At 38.2% G+C, this 18,926-nt stretch overlaps 1 pseudogene; it reads left to right on the forward strand.

Annotated features, from left to right (window-relative positions):
- LOC132368082 (ferritin light chain-like) overlaps positions 1-17,457 on the forward strand; it is a 78,797-nt pseudogene extending 61,340 nt beyond the window's left edge.
- Positions 17,458-18,926: the final 1,469 nt, after the last annotated feature.

Here is an 18,926-nt window from a genome sequence, read left to right on the forward strand (position 1 = left end):
AATAGACAGAGACAAATCATGTAGTTTTGGGGGGAAATATGATGAGAATAGATGCAGCTGAAAGGTGTTAAAAGATCTGAAGCAGGCATGATATTACTTGTATACATTTTTTTTAAGAATTTTTTGTTTGATTCTAAAGTCAACTTTTTTTTAAATTAATTAATTTTTTAATTTATTTTTGGCTGCACTGGGTCTTCGATGCTGCGCGTGGGCTTTCTCTAGTTGTGGCGAGTGGGGGCTACTCTTCTCTGCAGTGCAATGGGCTTCTCACTGCAGTAGCTTCTCTTGTTGCAGAACACAGGCTCTAGGCGCGTGAGCTTCAGTAATTGTGGCACGTGGGCTCAGTAGTTGTGGCTCACGGGCTCTAGAGCGCAGGCTCAGTAGTTGTGGCTCACGGGCTCTAGAGCACAGGCTCAGTAGCTGTGGCGCACAGGCTTATTTGCTCTGCGGCATGTGGGATCTTCCCAGACCAGGGCTCAAACCCATGTCCCCTGCACTGGCAGGCGAATTCTTAACCACTGTGCCACCAGGGAAGTCCCTGTTTTTAAATGTAACATACTAGTTCTTACGATGACTTGTTAGAAATATTGAGAGACTGCTTTTAGCACTCTGACAGCTGAGAAGACTTTCTTTAGAATATGGTAACAAGTCACCGGTTTTAACAGGGAGGGGAACATTTCCATTTTTATAGGCAAGTATTAACACAGGATCAATTCTGGACTTCAAGGACTGCTGAACTCAAGGATATGTTTCTTGGTGGTAACATACAAATCACAATATTTTAAAAATATTTGTTTATGCTAAAATATTTTTGACCTGGGTCTTTGAAATGTTTCCTTTCTGCTTTCTTAAATATAAAGTATTTTTTCATAGTCATATGACATTATCTTGGAGTTCTCAATAGCATGATACTGACTGCTTTGGACTAGCTTTATATCAGCTAGTGATGAGCTATGTTCTCTTGCATCAAGCAAGGCAAAGCCTGTCCATGCTACTTTCTCCATTATTAACTATTAAAAGACCCATGTAAGATGGCCAACAGGCACACAAAAAGATATTTAACATCATTAATCATCACAGAAGTGCAAAACAAAATCACAATGAGATATCACTTCACACCTGTCAGAATGGCATCAAAGAGATCACAAATAACAAATGTTGGCAAGGATGTGAAGAAAAGGGAACCCTTTTGGTGGGAATGTAAATTGGTGTGGCCACTGTGGAAAACAGTATGGAGGTTCCACAAAAAACTGAAAATAGAACTACCATATGGTCCAGCAGTTCCACTCCTGGGTATATATCTGAAGAACGTGAAAACCTTAATTTGAAAAGATATATGTACCCCAATGTTCATAGCAGTGTTATTTACGATAGCTAAGATATGGAAGCAACCTAAGTGTCCATCAACATATGAATGGATAAAAAATATGTGGTACATATATACAATGGAATACTACTCAGTGATAAAAAGAGAATGGACATTTGCCATTTGTAACAACATGGATGGACTTGGAGGGTATTATGCTTAGTGAAATAAGTCAGAGAAAGATGAATACTGTATGATATCACTTATATGTAGAATCTAAAAAATTTTTAAAAAGTGAATATAACAAAAAGGACAGATATAGAGAACAAACCAGTGGTTACTAGTGGGGAGAGGGAAGTTGGGAATGGCAACATAGGGATAGGGTAGATTAAGAGTTACAAACTACAATGTATAAAATAAATATGCTACCAGAATATAGTATACAGCACAGGGAATATAGCCAATATTTTATAATAACTATAAGTGGAGTATAACCTTTAAAAATTGTGAATCACTATGTTGTACACCTGAAACTTATATAATATTGCAGATCAGCTACACCTCAATAAAAAAAAAAAAGATAAGCCAATATAAACTGTGAAAAGGTCATGAACAATGCTATGTAACATCTCTTTTTTCCTTGACTAACAAAAATCACTAAAGACCAGGGATAAAAAGTCAATTTCCAGAAATGTGTGACCAATGTACACTGTGTTAAAGATGTCAGGAAAAGTCCACAAATACAGTCACTTATGCACATACATAAGTCCACAACTTGTACCACTGAGTTATTTCACTTCAAGGTTTCTATCATCTTCCCACAATACTTTTTCTGTCCTTACCTATTACTTTAGCTACCTCGATTGGTCCCAGCTCCCTGGACATTCTGATTTGGTTCTTTATTTGATTTACAATTTCATATTTTATTTTTCTGAGAAGTCAGCTATCAGTTTAATTATTGCTCCCTTGACTCTACTTTCTTGTTCTCTGCCTACTTAGCTATTTCCCTTTTGTGCCTGGAGATGGATTTTTTAAATTTATCCTGCTTGGTATCTTTAATTAGGTTTGGATATTTGTCAACTATTATCTATTCAAATACTGCTTTTCCAGTTTTCTATTTCCTTTTCTTTAAGACTCTAATTATAAATATATTAGATCTATCTTCTATGTTTTTTGGCTGTTTTCTGTATTTTCCATCTTGTCACTCAGTACCTACTTCTGGATATTTTGTTCTGATCTACTTTCTAGTTTGTGAATTCTCTCTTCATCTGGGTCTAACATGTTTAGGACCCTATTCACTGAATCCATAAATTTAACTTTATAATTTTAAGTTCTACAATTTCCATTTAGGTTTTTTTTTTATAGTTTCCTGCTTTCTGTAAAAATTTTTAGTCTTGTTTTGTATCTTCTTAAACATAACAAGGATAGTTATTTTAAACTATTATCCAGTATCTGGAGCTTTGGTGAATTCATTTACATGGTCTGTTTTTTTCTACTGTTTTTGTTGTTTTCTTGTCATTTTAGGTATCTGGTTACTTTTTACTGTTTGCCAAACACTGTATTTGCAAAATTGTTTGTAGAAATAATTTTAAGTATCGAATGTTATCTTCCACCAGAGAGGATTTAAAATCAACTTTGGTGGGCAGCTAAGGGAACTAGCAACATGGGTTCACTTCATTCTAATTTGGGAAATTGAAATGCTTTACAGCTGAGCTGTAGTCTTAAAAAGTCATGTTTTTTAGCACAGGGAGATCAGCTCGGTGCTTTGTGATCACCTAGGGGTGGGATAGGGAGGGTGGGAGGGAGATGCAAGAGGGAGGAGATATGGGGATATATGTATATGTATAGCTGATTCACTTTGTTATAAAGCAGAAACTAGCACACCATTGTAAAGCAATTATACTCCAATAAAGATGTTAAAAAAAAAAGTCATGTTTTCCCAGTTTCCATTATTCTTAGGGTTCGTCTCTTTAAATTCCTATCCAAAATGTTGAGAGTTCACCAGTATCCCACCTCACTGCTGGTGATTGAGGACTCCAATTATTGCCCTTGTCAACTGACACTGTCAAAACACTGTCAAGTCTCTCAGCTACACCCTCCAGAATAAGCAAATTGCCACAGGGGTAAAGCAGTACAAAATTCTACCTGGGGCTCTGAACTCCTCTACATCCTAGCCCAGTATATTCTTCACTCTTTCACTGTTCTGTTTTTCCCTTTGCCTACAAGCAGATTTTTTTTTAATCTTCTGTCCAATTTTTCCAGTTGTCCTAGTTGGAAGAATTGGTCCAGTAATTTAGCTTTGTCCTAACTCTTGAATTTGTGAGTTCCTTCTCTTTATGTCACTGACCCTATCACAAGCCTGAGACACTACCTGACAGACTCAGTTAAAAACTGATGATATAAAAAAAAAAAAAAAAAAAAAAACTGATGCTATTACAGGTTCCTTTTCCCACAAACCCATAGAACACACACACACACACACACACACACACACACACACACACACAACAAGCCACATTATACCAACTCACCATCTAAAAAAAGTGGTAGTACCAATAAAATTAGAAATTTTAACTTTTAAATAAAATACACAGTGTCCAGCCCACCACACTCATGACTCTAAATGAATCTAGGAAATAGATTCATCATGGAAATACACACTGGAACATACAAAAAGAAGCCATAGGCATTGGCCTGTATCTCCAAAATTCATCCAGACAATCAATATATGCCTATTCCCCACACTGTACCTTTTTCTCATGCCATCTCTACCTTCAACTTCACCCATTTGTGTCTGTTTCTTGCCTCCAGTTTCTCAACCAATCCTCTTGATTCAGAACTCCCTTTGGACCCACTTTCACATCAGCACCTTTCCTACTACAACACCTCTGGCATTTTTCCTCTGGTCCAACTCCATGATCTTGGATAAAAACTAATTCACAGGTAAAACTACCTGGCTCTATTAGACAGGCTTATGAAGTTCTTGATCCCCATACAATGCTGCCCAACGGACAGGAGATAAACATTTACATACAATTTCCAAATTACTTAGTGTTCAAACAATTCACTGTTTAACTCAAAATTACTATTTGCTACAAATTATCTAAGATGTTTTAAATAGAAACACTTTTTATCCACATGATATTAAAGATTAACAAAAGGATCTAAAAATATAGATAACAGAGGGAATTTAGGAAGAATTTAAGTCAAATGAAATTACAAAGACTTCAGATCTTGAGAAATAGAGAAATATGGTTGATTACATGGAGAAGGGGTCAGAAAATATTTCCATATCCAGCACAGACTGGGTATATTTTCTCAGTAGTATTTAATTTTGATCTTTTAGTTATGTAATTAAAGCTCAAGATTCTGGTTAAAAAGGAGAAAAAAAGCCAAGAAAAAACAGCTGCCCTAAACTTACTTCAGGCTTTTGTTTGCTTTCCCATAATTCAGTTTGGAAACAAAGCACTTTAAAAAAAAAAGAAACAGGCGTAAGCAATAACAATGAGTAACCATCACTCTCTCTCGCTAGTTTGAGTGCCAAGGTTCCTCCCTTAAGGAAATCTGAGTTACAAATCTCTAAAAATAGGGGTTTCTAATGGAGACCGCGACGCGGCAAAAGGCGCCACTATAATTTGACAGGGACTTATTTAGTCAAGCCTAGCATTTTAAATAGAGTAAAAGGTTTTAAACGTATTTGTTTAGAAATGATTTATTTAGACCACCACTAACGCCAGGAAGATTAAAGATAGCATGGCTAGTTGTTTAGATGGAGATCTCTCTAAAAAGAGGTGATAAGTTTCTGATACAGGTCTTACAATTGCTGCTGACGGAAGAATTAGATCCATATTATAATTCAATTGCTTTATCAGCCCACCAGTAACTTCCCAGTTGCCTAGAATGTCCTCATGGTGACTTCATCCTTGCTGAAGATGCAACAATTCTATAGATAAATTCCAGGACCACCCCATTGAGAATTTCCCCCTCTCCCTGCTTTTTTGAAAGTTCTGGTAATTTATAACCTCATATTAATGTCAGAGCTCTCTGAAGAGCAATTACATAAATATTTTTAATTGCACTGTCCTCTTAAGCACACAAACCACAATTTTTCTTAAGTAGGTCAAGGTCACTGGTTATCTCCACTAAAGTTTTAACATGATGTGGCAATCTTAAAGTTCTTCAGTTAAAACATTTCAGCAAGTTTAGAAGTTGTTCCTGTGAACTCTACAGAGTGCACAAATCTTCCATGGGCATTTTATTTCTCCATGTTGCCTGTGTTGGCTAACTCCATGGAATAATCTGCAAATTATGTCAAAGGTATGAATTTAATTTTACAGAAGAAACTACAGCCCAAGTGTTTACCCTCAGCTTTATATATTCATACTTCCCCATACAAGGAAACCTAGGGATGACAGTATAAATTAAATGCAATCCTTTACTACGATGTGAATAAGTATCTTCATTTTTCTCCTTCAAAAACAAAGTCTGTTTCAATGCTAAACCTATATGAAAGAGGGCAAGAAATAGACAAAGGGTAAACTAAAAGATGCCACACCTAGGACAATATCATGAATAGTATATAAGGAGTATAAAGAAGACTATCAGGAGTTGTATATTTGGAAGTATAGAGTCCATTACTCTAGCAAAGCAGGGAAAATTTTAAGGTAGTACTTTGCCTAGGAGAATTTTTTAACAACTTCCCTTTCAAAAAAGCTGGGACGGGGGCTTCCCTGGTGGCGCAGTGGTTGAGAATCTGCCTGCCAATGCAGGGCACACGGGTTCGAGCCCTGGTCTGGGAAGATACCACATGCCGCTGAGCAACCGGGCCCGTGAGCCACAATTACTGAGCCTGCGCGTCTGGAGCCTGTGCTCCGCAACAAGAGAGGCCGCGATAGTGAGAGGCCCGCGCACCGCGATGAAGAGTGGCCCCCACTTGCCGCAACTAGAGAAAGCCCTCGCACAGAAACGAAGACCCAACACAGCCATAAATTAATTAATTAATTAATTTTTTTAAAAAAAAGCTGGGATGTATATAAAATCTCTTCTATTGCCACTGCAGAAAATAGACACCATGAGGGGATACCTTTAATTAACTAAAAATTTCAAAGCTTAGGTTGAAAAGTAAATTTCACCAAATATTAGCAAATTTAACTGAATATTAGCATTACACTGGTCTGTACAGTAAAACATTAAAAACAGGGCTAAAGATAGCCAGGGCTATAGAAATAGTATCAAAACTCTGTGTCTGATCAATGAACTTTGAACAATTACAGAAAAAGGGACAGAGAATGTTTGTTAATTAATACAAAACCCCTGATACAAAGTCACGTTCACTCCAACAGAGGCTGTCATGGAATAAGTCCCACACATCACATCAGATCAGTAGATAATATAGGAGAAAAGGAAATAGGAACCTGAGTGTGATTATGACGGAGACATTCCCTTACCACTAACTAGCTAATAATCTTATAAATTCTCTAGGGAAACAGGAGTGATGTCTTGTGGTGTATGCAATACTACATATATTCCCACTTAAGCTAAAAATGCATTAAATTCATACAGCATATGTTATTATTTAAATTCTGTCATTCTCCTTATAATGCTTTCACTGTCTACATAAGGCCTCCTATCAGAAGAACTTGGCCAAATCTTCTTAAATACGACCATTCTGGATATTCCCATTTGCCACCCTGATCCATTCTCCATTCACCCCCGCCCTGCTTTTTGGCCTAGGAACCTGACTTCCATGGAGAGCAACACCATGATCTCCCGTCCCCTAGCTTCCAGTTAGGTTCACTGGATGAGAGGTAACAGCATAGAGGGTGAGAGGAAAGAGGTTTGGGGGTATTTATTCCACCAGCTACTTCCCTGCCAGATCTTGGGTTGGCAGCAGCTTGGGTCCACTGCTTACGGTGATAATTCACGCTAATGCTAGTTGGGCGCCGCTCTTCTACAGCTGTAGGAGACTGGGAACCACGTCCTCCCCTTTCCCCTTCTGGCCTGCATGTGGAAGGGCTCTCCATTCTTGCTGCCCTGGGGTGTGTCACCATTGCTTGCTGGCTCCCTTAACCCTGCCGGTGCGTCTACGAAGAGTCCCTTCATTGATCTCTCCTCATCTTACCCATTTGAGTGTGACATACCCCATTGATCTGTTATCTTAAGTGAATGGAACCCAACTCAGAAAACAGCATCTTCACTTAACGTGCTCTAATCTGAAAACACATCACATCAGCAGCATGTCCAGCTTCAACTAAATCAGCTGTCACCTCTTTATAAACTATGGTGACAGCAGGGGGGTTTTTGAGGCATAACTGACTTATAACATTATTTTAGTTTCAGGTGTATAATATAATGATTTGATATTTGTGTACATTGCAAAATGATCACCACAATAAGTCTAGTTAACATTCATCACCATATATCGTTACAAAAATTTTTTTTCTTGTGATGAGAACCTTTAAGATCTATCAATACTTTCTTAGCAACTTTCAAATATGTAATATAGTATTATTAATTACAGTCACCATGCCGTGCATTACATCCCCATGACATTTATTTTATAACTGGAAGTTTGTACCTTTGACCCCCTTCACACATTTCATCCCACCCCCCACCCCACCTCTGGCAACCACATGACAGTGTTTTCTACACCAACTATTTAAACATGGTCTCACACAGTATTTCTAATTTCTCATTTATGAATTTGGTTTATACGAAAAGTCTTACAAAAATTTACAAAGTGAAATAATAGGTCTGCATTTAAAGGCCAGTCTTTTTTTCCCATCGCTAAATAACACATAAACGAGAGGAGTGGAACACATAAAGCTGAAAAAACTTGGTTTTCAAATATTTTGGGGACAGAGTAATGAGATGGTCTTTCCACAGAATTCTAGCCTTTGCCATATATTGAGATAGTGCTTGATTCATCTCTGTCTGCACCCCTGGTATGAATTTCTTTTTTATATGGAAAGGACAAACCAACTTTCTGTAAAAATATTTTGAATGTTTCTCATACAAAACCCAAAGAATACCTCCAGAGGAACTGAAACAATATACAAACATAAGAGGGGAAACACAATGATAAAGGCCTGAAAGTATCTTCAACAAAGCAAGAGACTTCCCAAAAGGGGAAATAAATGCAGTTGAACTCCCTTTATCTACATCCTAACAAATAACACCTCCTGTGCCTTAAATATTTAATGTGAAATCTGTGGACTTATAAAGCTTACAAAATGCCAGGGGCTTATTATCTTTACAGTTTGCCTGACAGGAATATTCATATTGCTCGATTCCGCAGTCTAAGACAACAGGAATTCCTCCAGGTGCTAGTGGCAGATAACTTTCACGTGGCTTCAATAATCCACTAATTATGGAACCCCTCAGGTAAAACAATGTCATTAATCTGATTAAATTATTTATATTGCTGGAAAGCTAAATCTTATTAGGTCTTCAGTATTTTATTTGGTTCTTCAATTCAATATGGATATGCAAAGGGGCAAAACCATCTTTTCTCCACTGCATTTTCCAGCTGAAGAAAAAAGAAACTAAGAAAGAAATAACCCCATATTTAGTGTTTTGCTGCAAGATCACCAACCAGAAGCAGGGTCTACCTCTCTCCCGGGCACCCTGAAGCCTAGAATTTTCCAAGTCCCTTTTGAAACTCCATTCCTGTGGTTGAGGTCTTCTTCCCATGTTTCAGTAGCAGGACCATAAGCCATGATAAGATTAAAGTTCTGTCAGAGTCACTTACTGTCTAACAGCACCTCTAAGGTCCTGTCTAAATTAAAGTGAAGAGGCTTTCTTTCTCTTAAAAAGATCACTGAGAAGATTGTGAAATCCGTTATGCTAAATGGACTACCCAGTTACATTGAACAGACACCCCCTTTTGGGTTTTAGACAACATACTGGCCCATTTCATATCTGTGCTGGTCTATCAGACATTTAGAGCATTAAAGAAGTCTGGAGGTTAGATTAAATCCTGCTGAATATGATGGGCTACTCAAAACATGTACCATTTATCCAAGCACTCTGTGTGAGTACTAATTTGTAAACTGCTTTATAACCCATATTTTAAAATGTCATGGCTGATTCATCTATCATTTCCATTTTACAGAAAGAGGTACTAACTCAACATACTTTCATCAGGAAAAAAAAAAAAACAAGGTTTATAAGGAAAAGTGCATGTTTTTAAAAATGGAAATAAAAATACAAAGTGTCATAAGTTTTACGTTTGATCAAATCAGCTGACAGTGTTCACTTTATTGAAAATTTCCTGAGTCTAGTTGTCCCTTGTCTACTCAAATTTCTATTAAGTTTCTCACTTCCCAAATATTCTTCCTTCTTTCAAGGTTTCCAAAACACGAGAAGCTGTGATGAGCCTTTCTTATGTAGCTCAGGGCTTTCTTTTAATAGATATGTGGTCAAGACACACAGCCAGTCCAGCTCCCTGCTAAATTTAAATCATATGATACTAGGAATAGAATTCATAATCTTATGTTACAAAAACACCATCCTCCTAATAGAGCTCACAGGATTTCAAACAACTCTATCTTCTTCTTGGACCAGCAGCTAGAAGGCAGCAGAGAAATAAGCCTATGCTCATATCCAGCCCCAACCAACCATGATAACTTGGAAATAGTAAGAGCCAGCCTCTATCCCACCTGCATGATTTTTGCAATTACATTCTTGGAGACAGGCGTTTGGGTAAAGTGTGTCCTGAGAGGCTTCAGGCCACATACAGTAAATCTTAGAGCAGTAGACTGGGTGTCTGTCTGTCCCAGGATTTCCTAAGTGCGGAAGTGACCGTACGTGTACCTGCACCAGTTAGATACTTCTCTCGAAATGAAGGACCCGGTCTGCCATTACAGGGAGTGTTGCAGGCACAGTCCTCAGCTGTCAGCCCCCTACGAGGACTGCCTCTGCTGAAGAGGGCCTCCACACTCAAGACAGGGATCATTGTGCAAGTGATATATAGAGGGCATGCTCGCAGGAAAAATCTGTAAGGGAGGGATGGAAGAATGGGCCAGGAGAAGCCGAGATGCAGGTTCAGCTGAAGTCTACCCTTGGTCGGGGAACTTGGGAGCATGAATAGTACCACAGAGATGTCTCCCCTTGAGAAGAAGCCCAGGCTTTTTCACCCTCATATCTGGCAGTCATTGACTGTGGGCTGCCCTCAGCTGGGGAAGGGGGTGGCAGGGAGTCGACCTCCCAAGCATTTCTAGATGAAGTAGCTTCCTAGGCCAAGAAAAGGTACAGCTCCGAGCTTTGAGCAGCCCACCCTCACAGCAGTGACAGATAGGCACACTGGCCCTGGAAAGGGAGTCTGGGATGGGACCAACAGTGTCTACAGCATGGAACAAACACCATCCACACCCAAGGCGCTGTGCAGGTGAGAAACATAAATGTAAGACTGGACCACAACAAGCATTGCCTCGGTGTCTTCCCATATCCCCACATGTAGTCCAGGCTAGCTACAGGGGGTTCACCCCATCATAGGATACCCCTTGAGAATAATCTCTGTTCCTGCTGGAAGGACCCCTGCAGGAATTTCTGCAGGCTATAATGGAGGAGGATCCCGATGGGAAAATGAAAAAGAAAAGGCAGTGCTGACTGTCAAGTCGTTTTCCAAGAATTATTCTTTTACAGATTGATCCTAAAGAATGATCCTTTAAACAAAACTGTGACCTTTAGTAGTAAAGTTCCTTCTTGATTTATATTATTCTTATTAGTCAAGTCATCAGGAATGTATGATTGTAGATAAGCCAGAGTCCCGATATTCAGGAATAAACTAAAAGATCTAACTGCCAATTGTAAAAACCTCTTTTGTTTTTTATCTAAGTGAAAGGGATAATAGTGATTTCATAAAGTTTTGCAAAAATTATGGGAAATTGTAGATGTTAAGCTCCTAAAGTGACAAAAAATAGATGCATGATAATTTATACTTGTTATAAGTCTTATGCTTAAGGAAAATGTTTCGAATGATTAATTTCTAAGAATGGTTTTAATTCTACATATAATCAACAAAAAGCTGTTGGCCTGCTTTCTTAACAAAATGCCTAGTTTTTTCCCCTATAAATACAATTTCAATGTTGAAAACAATAAATAAACAAACAAATAAATAAATAAATAACTTCCAACTGAACAGTCATAACATTTGACTAACCTAAATTGAATGTTTAGTTTAAAATGGAACTAGGCTCACCCAATCCCTGAATGAGAGGCTCAGGAAATGATTTCCAATACCTTTACATCATTGTCCAACTGAATTCAACACCAAGTATGGAAAGGGATGGATCCAGTCACTAAGTCCTCATGTTGCACTGGGCAAAACACTTCACCTCAAACTACCTTAATTTCCCATTGTTCATAAGAGGAATTTGAACTAAGTGGTTCATTTATTGAAGAAATATCTATTGAGTACCTACTATGTGCCAGACAGTGTGCTAAGAACCCAGGATAGAGTGGTAAACTAAAAAGACAGAGCCAGTGCCCCGGTGGAGAACATGATCTGAAAAGGAAGATAACACAAATAAGTTCCAAAAAAATGTGAATTGGGATAAACACTATGAAGGAAACAAAAGTTGAGGAAATACAAAAAAATGGAAGAGAGCTATTTTAGATGAGGTTTTTATGGAAGGCCTCTATCAAAATGACAATATTGAAGCTTGGACCTAAAGATAGTAAGGAGCCAATCATGTAAGAACTTTCCAGAGAGAAAGCATAGACTGTGCAAAGGTTCTGAAGTGGGCATGAACTTAACATGTTTAAGAAACTTTAAGAAAAATTAGACTAGATAAAGTATAATGAGCAAGGGATACAGGGGCACAAAGTGAGGCTGGACAGAATGAGATCATGTAAATCAGGATAAAGAACACAGATTTCACACTCCAGGAATAACGGGACGACATTGCAGGTTTTGAAACAGGAGCGGAACATTATCTACTTTGCATATTGGATCATACCAGGTGCTGCATGGAGAACTGACTGGGGGTAAGAGTGAAATACAGGAGTCCTGTAGGAGATGATGCTGTAGCCTAGCAGGAGACAGGTAGTCCAGTTAGGGTACTGGCTGCGGCAATGGAGAGAAGTGGAGAGGAGACGTGTTTCGGAAGTGCTGACAAATGTCTGATACATTGATTATGGTTTGGACGTGGGGGATTGCTAAAAAAGAAAGAAAAATCAACAGTGATGCTTGGGTTTCTAACATGTGTAACAGAAAGATAGTGTCTCCATTTAGTTGTGAAGATTGGCAAGTGGGAAGGAAAAGCTTTGGGATAGAGAATCAAGAATTCATTTTGGACAAATTAAATTGCAAAAGAGAAATCCAAGAATATATGTCACATAAGCAGTGAAATATATACATCTAGAGATCAGTGGAAAGATTTTTGTCCATTTATCATCAACATCATTAAGCAAGGCACTTAACCCTTTGGAGACTCAGTTTCTTCATAAACAAAATGAGGATAATAATATCTACCTTCCTAATTCATAGAACTGTAAGGATCAAAATGAAATACTATATGGATGAGCACTTGGCAAACACACCCATAAATGTATGAATATGTGTGTATGAATAATCAGTCAGCATTTCAATGGAAAACATGAAAAGCAATTCTCTACACAAGTCCCTACCAGCAACACTCACACGTGGTTGTCACAGATCATATTGTTGCTCTATGTTAATTCAATGAGAATTCTTCCTTTGTGAGTCTATAATGTGTAATTGGCTCTAGATTATCATTTCTACGTGTCTGTTCCCACCAGATACTTGGTATTTTTGAGGAGTCTTAAGAAGTAGACATAAAAGTGGTGCTGAGCATTGAGAGAAAGAGAGTAACCAAAATAATTGCCAAACAAAGCTCACCAGTGCATGTCAAATATCAGTAAATATTAAGTAGTCAAAGGCTAGAACTTTCTTCAATAGATAACAAGAGTCTACAGAAAAATACTCTTTCTTACCCTTTACTTCACTTTCCTTATCACACTAATTCAAGGAATCATATTCTCCAAGTAGAAACAAGAAGTATTTTCCTGTTAGAAGCTCCTGCAGATATAAAGAACACTCCCTTGGCCTCTGAAGAACACCATTCCAGTAAGATGCAAAGTGAGTGTGGAAGTTCCAGTAACTTCTGAGGGGTTAACCCTATTTATACAGGGCTCTGTCTCTTTGAACAGACCTTCTGGAGTCATAACCAGGCTAATTAATCCTCTCCATGGAATCGCTCTGGCAGACAGAGTCTGGTGCCAATGCTAAAAAAAATATAGACATAGACAAGAAAGGTACTGTAGTTTTTATCACCAAATACCCTAAACTGACAGCCAGATATGGTAATCAATGATAATGAAGCAAAACTTCTGGAAATCTGTCATGGCAGCGGGAAATGTTTATCTCAATGACCAGTTTCCGCAATAGACTCAGTCAACTGGGCTCCTTTTCAAAACCAGTTAAAAGATAAAATGTACGATTGCAGCTCTTATCGGTAGTAAGAGTGACATTTTCAGTAACTTGCTAATCTTTATCTTTGCTGTATGCTTTGAGTGTACCTTTCAGAAACATAAAACCAAAATATTAGAAATAAAATTCTTTCATTTATTGTATTTATTAAATTAAGCTTTTGAAATTTTTTGATGTTTAATTGACTTCACTCTTTACTTAAAGATGGTCAGGACTAAAATCTTACCTAAATACTAATTGGCAGAATTCATTATTGTGAAGACTTTCTAGTGTCTTTGAAAATGTTAAGCTTATGTGACTAGAATTTGAGATAGACAACTAGAAGGCTTTCTGAATTCAGGGTGATATGAGTAGGAAAGATAAATCTCTGGGCAGGAGGAAGTGTCCCCACAATTTTTTCTTAGGTGTATAGGCAGTATTAGGGCAAGAAAGGGCCCACTTTGATCATCTTCCTTACATTAGTGATGTCCAGAGTGATGTACACAAAATACTCTGCTTACATTTATATTTATTTACTCCTTTTTACTATTGTATGTATTTAATGATGAACATAGTACATTAAAAATTTAATTTAGGTATAAAATATATTTTTATATATTTTAAATATATATATAGCGTATTTACATACTTAGAAATTTTCCTGATAATAATGAATCATCCACATATTTGAAGACCCTTGCTCAGAGTCTCAGGATATGACCAGTGATGTTTTAAATACATATATAAACCGACTTGCCCTAAAACACTTTTCATGAGTATTATAACCACTGCAAAGGCTCTAATTCAGGACCAAATCATGCCTTTCTGCAAATCTGAAAAATGAGCGCTTCTTCCAGGTGGACCTGCTTGGAAAGTACTATCTTGAGAACTAAACGGGGGCTGGACTGCAGCCCCAACCACCCCTCAGCAGATACCCTTGTGCAGTGAACAAACTGCATAAATGTCCAAACGCGTGGGCCCTGTGTGTTCCACTTTCAGAGAATGTGCTCAGAGCAATCACGCCCCCTGCCTCCATCTGGCTAAACTTCTGGGCAGTAGCCCCGGCAGCCTCACAAGATGGCAGTCCCTTTGTGAATTTGCTGGATCACAATCCAGAGTCTGATTCTCAGTTTCACAGCCTCAGAAAGTTTTTTGTCAGTAATGGAGACAGACCCATTTGCTTTGACCCAAGTCACAAAGTTATCAAATTTATTATTTTGTCTCAAGAAATATGTGTCACGAAAACCAGAATTCTCTATACAAGCACAGTGAGCTCATCTCCTTATCGTAAGCAAAATTATATGGGAAGGAAAGTTATAATCAGAAAGAAGGTACACCCATCAAATGAATCAAAAGCAAATGGGATCAGGTCATGACAGCAGATGTCTGCAGCTGACAGTAGAGGTGGTTATACCAATAGGACCCAAAATGCTCTAGCTACAACTATTTGGATCCCTCTCCATATTAGATGTAATCTTGCCAAGAGCTTTGCCAATACGACCAGCATACTGAACTAAACAGCCACTGGCTAAGAGGATATTCTCCTCCCTCTCAGTGCTTGGAAAGGCACAGTCGATGCGTGTCTCCCTAATTCTCCTTGGTACATCCCTGGGTGATAAAACATGCCCTCTTTCTGATAGGCATTTTGGTTTTCTTTACATACATTATGACACTAAATTCAGCTTCAATCAGTCCTGGAGGAAAAGCTATCTCTCTCAAGATCCTATAAGTCACTGCTACCGGCCTGTGTGCTTAAAGTTTAACTTTCCAAGGAAAGTCCAATTTCTTGGAACTTCTTTGGGATGCCAAACGGTGCCTCTAAGTTCTGAAAACAATGTGTTTTCTGGAGGCAATGTGTTTCTGGAGGCAATACCTCCAGAACCGCAATTACCTTTAACTGATGATGGTCAGATTCTCAGAATTCAGAGAGCCATCTCCACACCTGTAGATTCCCTGGTCAACTAATGCTGGTCATGTAACAGCATCAAGAGGTGGCCCTCCTCATAACTAGGACATTTCTACCGTGCTGTCCTCTCATAACTAAGAATGTCTGCATGGCAGACACCTCCTTCTGATAAACTTATTATTACATCTTTGGCAACTAATAGTGATGCAACAAGGGGAAAGCCATGTATTTAGACTCGACTGAAAATAAACTCCACCAGGGGAAAAATGTGACCATTCATAAAGTGTTTATACTAATAGGGCCCAGCAGAGGAAAATTATTTATTTAAAGCCCAAAACATTTCTCTGAATGATGTTTGACCTTGGTTTTGTGTCAGAGTTTAGGAGAAGAATGTATCCCTATGTATTTTCATTTTCCCATTAATATATGCTACACTGAGGGAAAATAAATAAGTAAAAATAATTCAGGAGAGTCAATGAACTAATGTGAATTTGTTATTCATGTTTTAAAGTTGGCAACAAAAAATAACTGCCAGAAAGCACAGGGGCTCATAGATCCCCAAGGTCAGCTGTTTTCTGTAAACATAGTTTCTAGACAGTTAATAATATGTCCTTGAACCAGAGTCTTGGGCCATTGCTCTGTTTACCCATTAGATCTCCTACAAGTGCATAAAATGTCTCTTCTCATTTTAGTGAGTGAGAATTGGCTGCCTATTCTTTATAATGATCATTTTTTACCTTGGAACAAATTGTTAAATTTGTTATTGATCAGGCATGAAAATAACTATCTGGCCTGAAACCTGGAAAAATTTATCAGACTTTACTAGCTGATGCTATTTTTGAGGGTAAAATACCATCTATTACTTAGAGCTGTACTAAACTATTTATTCACACCTCTTCAAGAATTGTGATTTTTCAGTTTCCTATTTACACAGAAAATAGTATTTAGCTTGTTTTATGCCAAAAGCATTAGGCTAGACAGTGGGAAAAATGGAAAAGTGAATTAGACCTGGTTCCTGCCTCCAGGAACCTGACACTCTACACAGGGACAGGTGAGACACACACATGAATGTCTACAACGTGAGGCAGCGTGAAATTGGGTCATGGAAAGAAGAACCAAGTAACCTAGGAATTCAAAGGGAGCCTCGTTTCCAGTGGGGCTGGTCAGGAAATGTTTTCAGCACAGAGGAGGAGGCATCTGAGTTGGGCATGAAGCCACGAGTCAGACTGCAGAAGGCACAGATGGGGGGATGAGGCATTGCAGCAGATGGAATGGCATGAGCAAGGACAGAAGTAGAAAAGCGCAGGGAACAAACAGTGATCCAATTTGGCTGGACCGTGTGTACTGTGGGGTGGGTGGTGCTTGGGAGGTAAAGGTAAGCTGAGGTTAAATTTTGAAGGGTTTTGAAGGCACAGTTCACAAGGAAAAACTCCTTGGTGGGCAACTGAGGGAAGAGTGACCATCTTTATCAGAATGTATTTTAAAGCAATTGATCAGTCAGTGAGTGCACTGTGGAATAGACGGGGAAGAGAGGAAGATGGGGCGGTGACAGCTGATGTATTCCACACGGGAGATGGTTAGTGGGCTTCCCAGCAGACCGCACTGAACACAGAAGTTTGAAGGGTGACAGGGATTTCCCTGCGTGCCAGTTTTTATTAACCTGTTTTTTTCTTCCCCTTTCTGGCTACAGGAGCCAGAAAGGCCGAACGCCATCGAGGGCTTCACCAGTGCAAAATGCTAGACGTGAATTCGAGGGAGCTACAGAATTTGAAGGGGTCAGAGGTGAACACTGAAATCAAGCTGCAGAGCTAGACTTCTAAATGCAGAAAAATAAGGCAGGCACAAACCAAGTCAATTCGGAGAAATTCGAGGGTGGGAAGAGAGTCCTGCCAAACTGCCTAGAATGGAATTTTTTAACTTTGTGTTTTCTTTTTGATGATGATCTAAAAGAACTGTGAAAGCACACTTTGGGCCTCCTTATAAATGAGGAGTGCTTCTACTCTATTTTAGTTGCTTGCATTTTCTTATTGCATTAACACCAAATAGTACTATTTTAATTTTCATGGGCTAATGCAGAGAAGGCAGAGGAGGAATTAGTATAGAAATGACATATTTATGCCAGTTGAAAGCCAAATGAAATTCTGCTGCACTACATGAACAATGAGTTCTCAATGGTTCTACTAAAGAAATGGAGAATTGAGTCCATGATACCAAAACTAAGCAGTACTAAAGACTCAGAGACCATTGTAATAAGCAAATAAGTTTTCTTAACTCAGTTTAGAATTTGGATTTCATTAGTTTGATAATTTTCTTGATATCTAATTTGTAAATATGTTTTGATTTTATAACTGTTTGCCATCTATAACCATCATGAGCTTAAACCTAGTTACATTTGCACAATAAGTACCATTATCTTAAAAAGATATCAGTTAATTCGATGAGGGGAGAATGAGTGAAAATGTTTTTTCATTAAAGTGGGCCCATGCATTACGAAGGTTTGGAAAACATGCATTTTGCCTTGTGGTTTGCTTTTATGGTAGAGGTATGGTGACTATTTGCTTAAATTGTCAAGGCAAAGAGGACACTCATATATTTATATTCTAAGAGTTAAGCTTGCCCATTTTTCAAGCTGTAAACTTCCAAATTAATATACACAATAAAAAAGTTTTATTTACCACCTATTTGTCTGTGGCAATGAACTAATACTGTGTGATTTAACCAGATAGCCCCTCCTTTCCAGGCTATAAAATAAAATACCCCCTCCTTTCCAGATTTTAAGACTGATTTTTAAGAATGTGTATTATAGAAGAAATTCTCCAATTTTTTTCAATTTTGTACTTACTCCATCCTGATTTTAATAGCAGGTAGAATCAGACAACATAAGATAATCTCATACATTCTTATGATACCTAAGCGGGCAAATAAAATCGGCGTATCAGTCACCACTGGGATTATATTATTTTTAGCATGGCTGATGCGAAGTTAAGTTTAGTGGGATTCTCTATTACATTAATTGGCTACCAGTTCTGCTCAGTGTAATTAGCACTACTATTCATATCTCAGCTCATGTGTGAACCTGGCAGCACTGTCAGCTTAACACACCTGTTTTCCTACCCAGGATATCAACTGAGCAACAGCTGACTGATATCCTGAATTACACTAAATACACTTAATAGTATTTCTGATATGTGTTCAGAGAAGACAGTATTGACATTTTTTCCTCATTGCTAATATCATATAAAGAAATACGTTATTTCCCATGAGATTAACAAGCTTTTAGC

This window comes from Balaenoptera ricei, chromosome 6 (genome assembly GCF_028023285.1).
Source record: "Balaenoptera ricei isolate mBalRic1 chromosome 6, mBalRic1.hap2, whole genome shotgun sequence".
In the NCBI taxonomy this organism is placed as follows: domain Eukaryota; kingdom Metazoa; phylum Chordata; class Mammalia; order Artiodactyla; family Balaenopteridae; genus Balaenoptera; species Balaenoptera ricei.